The following is a 10600-nucleotide window of genomic DNA, read 5'->3' as shown; positions in this document are numbered from 1 at the left end:
GGGTGCAGGCACCGACAGGAAGTGGAGGCAAGATGGTCAGGAGTCATCCACAGACAACCCTGTCTCAGAAACAAACAAAAAAAATAAGGTGGAGAGCAATTGAGGAAGACATCTGGCTTCCACATGCATGCACATACATGTGCACGTGCACATATATGCACACACCACACCCACAAACTATTTTTAAAAGAAAAGAGTCTGGAGAAAAATTTGGGTGTTGATATAGCCATTATCCTGACTGTGTGCTTGACTATCCAAACATAACCACACGGTGTACTTCAAATAGAAGTAATTCGTTGTGTGACAACTATACTCACTAAAAACCTATTTAAAACAAAACTGTGACATAAAACTCCAAATGTCTCTGCCTCACCCCTGAGGGTTCGTATCTGTTAGACCTGTGCCAGAATTCAAAGCTGGTTTTCACAGTTACCAGGTGAGGTTGATGTCAGCTAACGAGTTTCCATAAATGAAGTCCTTCCTGGCCCAGCTCTGTCTTCCTTCTGACAAGTTGTTTCTCTGCTGGCAAAATGAGCCAATTCAAACCAGATTAGATTATATTAAGGGCAGGTTTATCAGGAAGCTGCTGTTGGGAGAGTTCACTGGCCCTAAGGGCCAAAGGCAGGGAAGTCACCATAGGGAGAGAGAGGGGATATTGGGTGAAGAGAAAGATAGAAAGGGTTCAGAGAGAAGAGAGCGGGGAGGGAGGAGAAAGGCCAAAATGTCTGGATGATATAGGGAAGAGTCTCTAGGGGAAGGGAAGCCCAGCCCCTGGGTTGGAAAGTTCAGGGTTGGGTGCAGGCTATGCCAGGTTGGGACTGAGGGATGCTGGGAAAACCTGGAGGCCAGGTGTGAACCAAACACCTTCTAAAAAGGAATCCTTGACGCATGCTAGGAATATAGTCTCTTGCTCTGCACAGAGTCATCTTGGTAGAAAACAGGAAGTGGTAACTCTTTATCGTGGGCTCTGCCTGCTTCTTTGACACACTCTGGGACTTTAGCTATTGAACGAGGTCTGTGTGGTTTGTTTCCGTAAGACGTTTCTGCCCAGTCTAGGCTCCGCCATCTTGGTGTAGGGGATGCTTGCTCTCAGGGGGTATCCTCTAGACTCATGATGTGGTGAATAGTCACAGTCACTCAAGACGGGCCTCTTCTTCATGGCCCAGTCTGTGGCGTTTGGCACAGCCTGGTAGTATTGTGCCTGTCTTATTTACTTTCTTTTTGCTGGGATAAATTACCCTGGCAAGTCTCACAGCTATAGAGTACAGTCAGTCCATCACGTTGGAAAAGACTGTTAGGTCCCAAAGAAACCTGAGGGAAATCTCACGCAGGGCCTGAGGCTCCTCCCAGCACTTCTCAACCCACCCTCTACTCTAAATTCTCTAGCTCAGGGGTTGGGCTTCCCTTCCCCCCAGCTTCTGGTGCCTCTATAACAGCCATTTTGGCTACTGTTCTCCTGGTCTCTTGGCTCCTGACTGGCTCTGCTCCTGAGTCTTTCTCGGCCCACTTGCCCCCCACCCATGCTCTCATTCCCACTTCCTGTTCTGTATCACAGCTCGGTTCAGGCTGCTGACCCGTTTCAGTCTGGAGCCTTCCAAGTGCCCCTGGCTGTTTTCGCTGAAACCTCTGAAATCGCAGCCATGAGCAGCCATGCCCTCGTTTTTCACTCAAAGTCAACGCATGAGAAACTTGAAGCAGCGGGTGACCGTCCAACCCTAGGAAGAAGAGACCAACAAAGGCTCTGGCTCAGATATCTTCCTATTTTTACGCAGCCTAGGACCTAAGCCAGGGACCTAAGCCTCTTTCCAGTGTGTCTTATCAGCTCAATGAACTTAATCAAGATAGTCCGCCACAGGCATTGTCACAGTCTAACCTAGTCAAAATAACTGCACACAAGCCCACGCCTCTCATCTTAAAGAGAAATAAGAGTTTATTCTGGAGTCATTTTTGAGTGACCACGGCCCCAGGAACACAGAATCAGGTTACCCCCAGATTCCGTGTGCCGATGTGGAAACAGTTTTGTGGTGTTTGATAATTTTACAGAACAAGAAAGTCACAAATCAAGACAAGTTTAAAGCACATTGGTGAGGACGTCAGAGAGGCAGACACCGCAAGATGGAGGAAGCTTTTCTAGAGGCCCAAGATGCCTTTTTAGCTTTGGATCGGTGGAATTTAATCTGCTAAATTAACAGATTCCCAAAGAGGTTTTACCAGTTACTCACAAGGTTTTAGTTCTGACACAGAGGTGAGAAACAAATGCCTGTTCTGAAAGGTCAGAGCTAGTCCAAGGTAAGGTCTCTTTGGACCACCAGCCTCTTCAGTCTCTCTACAGTACTGAAATCCTAAGCAGTCAGTCATATAGCTCCTCAGAAGTGTAGCCCGAGGCTTGCTCGAGGCCTATCCAGGTGAGGGAGTGTTTTAGTTTGCTTTCTGTTACTGAGATAACACTCTGACAAAAACACACTTGAGGAGAAAAGGGTTTCCTATCAGTCTATACTTTCATGTTTCAGTTCCTTGTTGAGGGAAGCCAGGGCAGGGATGGAACCAAAACCACGGAGACCATAGAGGAGCACTGCTCTCTGGTTCCCTTTGTGCCTCTGTCTGTCTGTCTGTCTCTGTCTATTTCTGTCTGTCTCTCCTGTCTGTCTCTCTGTCTCTCTGTCTCTGTCTCTCTGTCTCTCTGTCTCTCTCTCCCTCTCTCTGTCTCTGTCTCTCTTTCTCTCTCTCTCTGTCTCTCTGTCTCTCTGTCTCTCTCTCTCTCTCTTTCTCTCTCTCTCCCTCTCTCCTTTTTATTCCGCCTGGGCCTGCTTACCTAGGAATGGTGCCACCCACAGTGGTCTTGGACCTCCCACAACAGTCAATTCAAGACAATCCCTTACAGACAGGACTACAGGTCAATGTCAGCGAGGCAACTCTTCAATTGAGGTTCCCTCCTCCCAGGTCACTCTGGCTGTGACAGGTTGGCAATAAGAACTGACAAGGACAGTGTTCTTGCTCAGATGAGACCAGTTCTGCAGCTCTCTTGGCTAACCAGCACTCTGTCAACAAAGGAGAAGCTGTTTTCTCTTCCAATTTCTTCTGGAGGTTTCCAGTTCTTGTTCTGTGTACACACACACACACACACACACACACACACACACACACAGACACACCACACCACACACCACACACACACACATACATACACACATATACACCACACCACATACACACACATCACACACACCACAGATATACACACACACTGCACACCACACACCACACACACCACAGATATACACACACACTACACACCACATATACCACACATATAACACACACCACACACACACCACACACACCACACACACCACAGATATACACACACACTACACACCACACATACCACACATATAAAACACACCACACACACACCATACACACCACAGATATACACACACACTACACACCACACATACCACACATATAAAACACACCACACACACACACCACACACACCACAGATATACACACACACTACACACCACACATACCACACACCACACACACCACACACACGGAGTCTTCTTGCCCCCAGTGCCCACTGAACTTCAACCTTCAACCTATACCTTTTCAGGCTAATGATATGTGACCCTTAAGCCTCTGCACCGGATTCAGCCTGGCGCTTGCAGCCACACAATCTCTGGCACAATAGATCTTGCTGAAGGCCTCTAGCAGGGAACAGAATGGAGGATTCCTAACCCTGAAATTTAAGTCTAAAGCTAAAAGTGTCACTCTGCCAAGTGTACAGACCTGGACCTCTTTCTAGACCTCTTGTGTAGAAGGACAGGGCAGATAGGTGTGTGGGAGTGACAGCCACCCTGAGGCCACCGTTTCCCTTTACCTGATGTTCTATTACAAATCCCTCGCCTGTTGACACCTGCAGGCAAGTCCTTTTGCAGTTCCAGGTCTGACGCTCCGTTCAGCTTCTCCCGTAGACTCATACTTAGATTGTGAGGGTGAGAGAGGGGTAAAAAGGAACATTTTTCAGGAGTGACGGGAGAAATCAGTCACCAAAATGACCTCTGTTCCCAGTCAGGAGGTTTTGGTTTGAGAAACCTTAAAAGTTCAACGTCTGTTTCGGGGCTTGTTTTCGTTTTCGTTTACTTGGGTGTGGACAGGGTGAGGTTTCATTTTGCAGCATCTCTGACTGGGTAGGCTTTGGTCGAATAACCCACCTACATAAACCTGCCTACCGATAGACGAAAGTGGAGTGTTGGCGAACACGAGAGCTGATTTCCACCAGAGGGCGCTTCGGAGCTAAAACAGAAGTGGGAATGGGTGTGTGTGTGTGTGTGTGTGTGTGTGTGTGTGTGTGTGTGTGTGTGTGTGTGTGTGTGTGTGTGTGTGTGTGTGTGTACGTCGCAATCGTCAGAGTAGTTTTAACTCTGATTCCTTTCTTTGCCTCGAGGAAAACAACCCGTTTAGCAAACCTATGTTAGAAAGAGCTAATCTTGGGTTTCATAACCGCAGACAAGATTCACAAATATTTCCAGATCGCTATAGCTGTGCCTTGACACAGCTTTTCCTCACAGGCAGAATGCTAGCACTCTCCCAGCCTAGTTCCTTGTGGTCTAGCTATCTCAGTTAATTGGTTCACTCAATCTGCACCCACCTCGCTTTCCCATCATCACGCGTAGAACTACATTTCCCAGGCTCCTTTGTTGCCGGGGGTGTTAAGATCTTCGGTTTCCATCCTCTGTGACTCTATGAATCTTGAATTAAGAAGACATAGACAAGGGGCTGGGGATTTAGCTCAGTGGTAGAGCGCTTACCTAGGAAGCGCAAGGCCCTGGGTTCGGTCCCCAGCTCCGAAAAAAAAAGAACCAAAAAAAAAAAAAAAAAAAAAAAAAAAAGACATAGACAGGATACAGAGTTCCCCTTCTGTGGGTCCAGATTGGAACCAGGGTGATGTAATCCAAGAGTCAGTTTCTTCAGCTCTAGTGAGGATTCTATGAACCACTTAGTTCCCTACAGTGAATTTGTTTCTAAAATCACTATAGTAAATAATGTTTTCTGTAACTAATCCTTGGATGCTGATACATTAAAATAGGTCTGAGTTAGGCATTTGGCAAAGTTCCCAAGTTCCACTTTGTCCTTCCCTCCTGGAGGCTAACAGATCACAAACATCACCTTAATTGAGTTAAAGAGAAATGATTATTTGACATTTGTTAAACTAACAGGAAGACTTTTTTCAGGACCACTCAAAGAAGTGACAAGGTTACTGCAATAGAAGAGAAAGACTGGCCTAGACTTTGAATACCACAAAGATAGCTGGGGTACCAGATACAGTAAGGGAGATGGTGATGAAAAGGGACAGTGTTGAGGGAGGGACTCTTCAGAAGCTGACTTCATAAAGATTAGGCGGTAGGCAGAACAAGGTGTCCAGGAACCAAAGCTGGGGGACGAGGAACTGATGTCAAGGATGAGGGATTTCTGCTCATCAGACTTGCTAGAATTACTGCTATCTGACCATTTGTATGCAGATCCAGGCAGAACAGGGATCACAGCTGAGGTCAAGTCCAGAAGCCCGAAGGAATTTTGGCTAAGAAAGGAGTTTTCATAAGTACGTGTCGTTTCTAACAAAATCTCAATCATTTGATTTTTACCAATCTAGGTTATGGAGCCAGAGGCTGGGGTGAGAGCCAGAGAGAGGCTCAGAGAGGCAGAGAAAGCACCCAGCTGAGCTTCCTTCACAACTACATCCCAAGAAGAAAGTGCTCCTCGTTATCATCTCCAAAACCCTTTAAACCGAATGTCCTTCTCTTCTACTCCCTATGAGTCCTCCTGAATTCTTCTTACTCTCTGGTTTTCTTTTTTTCTTTTTCTTTTTCTTTTTTCTTTTTCTTTGTCCACTCCCTGTCAACTGGCTTTGCCTTTTGACCCATGATTGACTTTAATCCTGTTTATGACAAACAAAAAACTCTTGGACTAAAGGTGTGTGTTAGGGCTGAACCACACCACTAAAAACAGGTTTTTCCAGGAAATAACACAATCTTGGGCGTTCACAGTGCGAACAGATACCCTGCACAATCACACACACGTCAACTGTTCAGAGCAGCAACGGACTCTACGTCTCTTAGTTCTTGACTTCCTTGTTTTGGTAACACCACAGATCAGGCTGTGAGGGAGGAACAAACTCTGATGCAGGTAACAGGCCAGGGCGCCAAGGACAAAGCACTAGAGAAGGAGAGAAGGGAGGTGGTAGAGAGACCTGCGAACACCGAGATGGGCCACACTGTGGAGGGTGATCAGGATTTTAAAGCACATTAAACATGGAACTAAAAGGACATCATCCAATGTATTTTACACAGACACCTTAGGGGCTGTATTTCTGACAGGGATGGTTTGCCATGGTAGGACAAGCAGCAAAACTCAGGCCAATACCTAAGACCCCACTGCACTAACCTGTGAGTTCTAAGGAGAAACTATAGGTAGAGTGGCTTGAACAAGAAACACCTCTTGTAAGCTCAAACATCTGAACACTTGATCCTAAGTTGGTGGTGTTTTAGAGAGAACTTGGATGATGCAGTCTTGTCAGAGGAACTACGTCACTGGAGGTGTGCTGCTTCGGGAGTTCAAAGCCTCCTTCCACTTCCATTTCATTCCCTCCGCTTTATACTTGTCATTGGAAATAGATCTCTCAGCTTCCTGCTCTGGCCCCTTGCTACCATGCCTCTCCCCTCCACCATACTCAACCATTTCTCCCTTGGAACCATAAACCACAATGAACTCTTCTAAAAGTTGTCTTGGCCAGTCATGGTGGTGTATCCTAGCAACAAAAAAATTACCACACTGGGGAAAAAGAGAACCCATCTCAGTAACAGCAGCTACAAAAACCAGGGGAGTCCTACAGATGCTTAATGAACTCATGTAAAATAGACCAGAAGACTTGGGCATCAAGACTCATGTAAAATAGACCAGAAGACTTGGGCATCAAGATTTGCCCACAGGGGGCGCTAGAGAGATGGCTCAGTGGTTAAGAACACTGACTGCTCTTCCAGAGGTCCTGAGTTCAAATCCCAGCAACCACATGGTGGCTCACAACCATCTGTAATGGGTGTGTCAGAAAACAGGTACAGTGTCCTCATATATAATAAGTAAATAAATAAATCTTAAAAAAAAAAAGATTTGGCCACAGGTTTATCATCTGAACACAGATGTAAAAACCATCGCCAGATAGAGAAGGGAAAAAAGAACCCGACCCCATCTCAACATTTTTCTCACTGACACACAGATTCTGCAAGTCATCACTATTAGTCATCTCTTTTAGAAATGTGGCGGGAGCCACAAAACAATCACTGAGGACTTTGAGGGGGCTGAGTTGGAACGAGCTCCTTCAAGCATGTCTGGATCTCTGGTGTGACACCTTCCTGTGGACACTTCAGACTCACAAATACTATGGGATAATCAGTAACATTCTGGGAGGGAGACTTTATTAAAAACATAATCACGGGCACATACTTTTAGGGTTACCCATGCTGTCTTGATTGTTGGTGCTGGTAAGTCTGAAGCTGGTACCTCCAATGATGGCAAGCCCGTGACGTGAGCCAAGTCCTCGTGCATCCCACCAGATATACGAAATGGTTAAGTGTTACTATTCACAAAATTCATTCCACGGAGCTACCTCCCAGCCGGAAGAAAGGCCAGCAAGCACCATTCACATGAAAAACAAAATGAAGAAAAAAAAAATCCACAACGGGCTACAACTCTGATGTGATAGCATTCTTGCCAATTTCTGTTCGGAGTGGTGACAACACACTACTACACAATGTCCTAATACACCCCGGACTCACACATGTTGAGAGCTTCTCTTACCATCTCTAGGTTGTTTTGCTGTTTTTGACTGAGACAGGAGGCTGCTGTCAGTGTTATCAAAGCCATGGACAAGAATGCTGGGGGCCTTAAGTCCAATTTGGCAGCTGTCGGTCATCCCTCAGATACTGATGTCACTATTGCACCTTGAAGTATATCTTGCCAAGATAGTTATGGTTGTAGTTCACAGGTGAGTAGGTGACTGGCTAGTTGCCTAGCACCCTCCAGTACTATGCTAGCTAGTCTTCCAGGAGGACGTTTTTGGGTCAGAGGCAGCTCCATTCCTCCATAAAGTTTTTAAAGGCATTTAAGGTGTTTAAAGACTAACAGCTTCAACCGAAAGGTACAGGCCCACAATCTAATGAGTCCTTGGATGCCTTAAAGTTCAACTCTTAGAAAGGAGACTGAGAAAGCCAGTCTAAATCAGGCACAACTGAACTGGCATTAAAAATAGAACAGTGGACAGGCAGAAGTGCCCAGAAATGAGAGCTTCAGAAAAGTATGCCCAGAATTTGAATCCTAAACAAGGATCCTCCAACTTTTGCCTGGTTCTCGGAATTGCTACAGACAGCTTGGTGTTTTCCTGTTTCCTTCTTGAAGTAGAAAGTCCATACTGGTCATTCTCTGCCCATTCCACTTTGGGTTTGGGGGAGGGGATTCGGGGGAGGCCGAATTAACTTGTTTGTAGATCATAGACTTTTAGTTGAGAAAGAAATTTCACCTTATCTGTACTTACACACACACACACACACACACACACACACACACACACACAATTGTATATTTGCTACCCTTTTTTTTTTTTTTTTTTTTTGAGAAAGGGTCTTACTAGGTAACCCTGGCTTGTCTAGAACTCCCTATACCTCCCAAGTCCTGGGAATAAAGGCAGCCATGACCATACTCAACTTTGTAGACGTACAATTTTGGACGGGAGAGCGAGGGCATTAGGCGATTATGCCTCACGATAGGTTCTAAGGCAGAGTCACTCAGCTGCATTTTTTGAATTCCTGACTCATAAGGGCTGTGGTGTGTATCATCTCATTAGCATACAAGATAACATCCTCTGGCATATGGTAATTTCAGCGCCATGAAGAGACACTGCAAATTTAATGGTATGTTCCTTAACAGGAAATGGAAAGAGTCATGTGACCCTGAGGTTTGCTTTCATGGAAGAACTTGGCTTTCAGCATTTTACCAGATTTTTCTTGCAACTCTCTTTTTGAACTGCTTGCTGGGCCGTGTGGTTTGGGCTTGCCTGGCACCTCTTTTTCCTTGTGTAAATAAAAACCTGGTTGGTGTTTTGCAAGGGCGGACGCTCGAGAGAGCACATGGTGTTTGGGAAGGGTATAAATATAACCCCACAGACAGTGAATCACAGCACTGTGTGGAACTGGTTCTCCTTGAGACGCTTTGCTTGACCATTGTTTGTCCTGACTTTGTAGAGAAAAACGCACTGAGGAACTTCTGGTGGTGTGGGGTCCCAGCAGCATCTTGGCAGCTTCGAGGACTCCGGCTGACTAGCAGGGCCTCTTGGTTTCCTCTGGATCAAACTGCTGCTGCAGTTTTGTGACTGGTGTTTTCCAGTGGACTGAGCTACCAGGGCGGATTCCTGGAAGATTCTGGACAGGAGAGCGAGGGTGATTATGCCTCAGGATAGGTTCTAAGGCAGAGTCACTCAGCTGCATTTTTTGAATTCCTGACTCATAAGGGCTGTGGTGTGGAGATTGGATTTGCTACAAAGAACTATTTCTAAGCAGGTCCACATCCTCCTCTGCCCTGATAGCCTTTCCATTGGGCTAGAAGGGAGGTTAAAGCATTTACATACACGTGTTAGAGTAGGCTTTCAAAAACCTAAGCCTACCCACACCTGCTCATAGGCCTTCTTCACTAGCTTTCTCCTAGAGGGGTTGTGACATCCAGCTTGTTGACTGGGATTGGGACAGACATGCATTTTCTTGTGACAAGCTGGCCCTGAGCCCTGGGGTTCCTGGGATGATGTAATGTGTAGAAAATGAAGCTAAAAGAGGAAAGCTGATTGGTAGTTCTAAGAGAGGGGGAAGAGACAAGGTGGTATGTCTAGATGTGTTCATCTCCAAATATTACACAACCCAATTTTGAACTACTTAAAAACAGTCTTCATCTTAAAAATATTTTTAATTTTTTTGTTTTTTTTCTATGTGTGTTTTAGTCAAGGTTCTCTAGGATTACAGAACTTATGGACTGTCTCTATATATTAAGGGAATGTATTGTGATGACTTACAGTCTGTAGTCCAACTAACCCAACAATGGGCAGCTGTGAATGGGAACACCAAGAATCTAGAGGTTGTGGTTGGGGATTTAGCTCAGTGGTAGAGGGGTTCGGTCCCCAGCTCCAAAAAAAAAAAAAAAAAAAAAAAAAAGAATCTAGAGGTTGCTCAGTCCCACGAAGTGGGTTCCAACAGATGTACTGGCAAGGGAGTGCAAGCAGGTGAAGAAGAGTGAACCTTCCTTCTTCCAGTGTCCTTATGTAGGCCTCCAGCAGAAGGTGTGGCCCAGATTAAAAGTGTATACCACCATGCCTGGACCTGGGACTTGCTCTGTCCTAGGCTGACCTTGAATTCACAGATCTCCTTGTTTCAGTCTTCTAGGATTAAAGGTGTGCATTACCTTGCCTGGGACTAAGCTTTTTCATGGCCACTACACTTCGAGATCTCTGTGTCAAGATCTAGGTCAGAAATGTGTCTTCCAGCCTCCAGACCCGGATCAC

Source organism: Rattus norvegicus, chromosome 2, assembly GCF_036323735.1.
Source record: "Rattus norvegicus strain BN/NHsdMcwi chromosome 2, GRCr8, whole genome shotgun sequence".
NCBI lineage: Eukaryota > Metazoa > Chordata > Mammalia > Rodentia > Muridae > Rattus > Rattus norvegicus.
Note: the sequence above shows the minus strand (reverse complement) of the source record.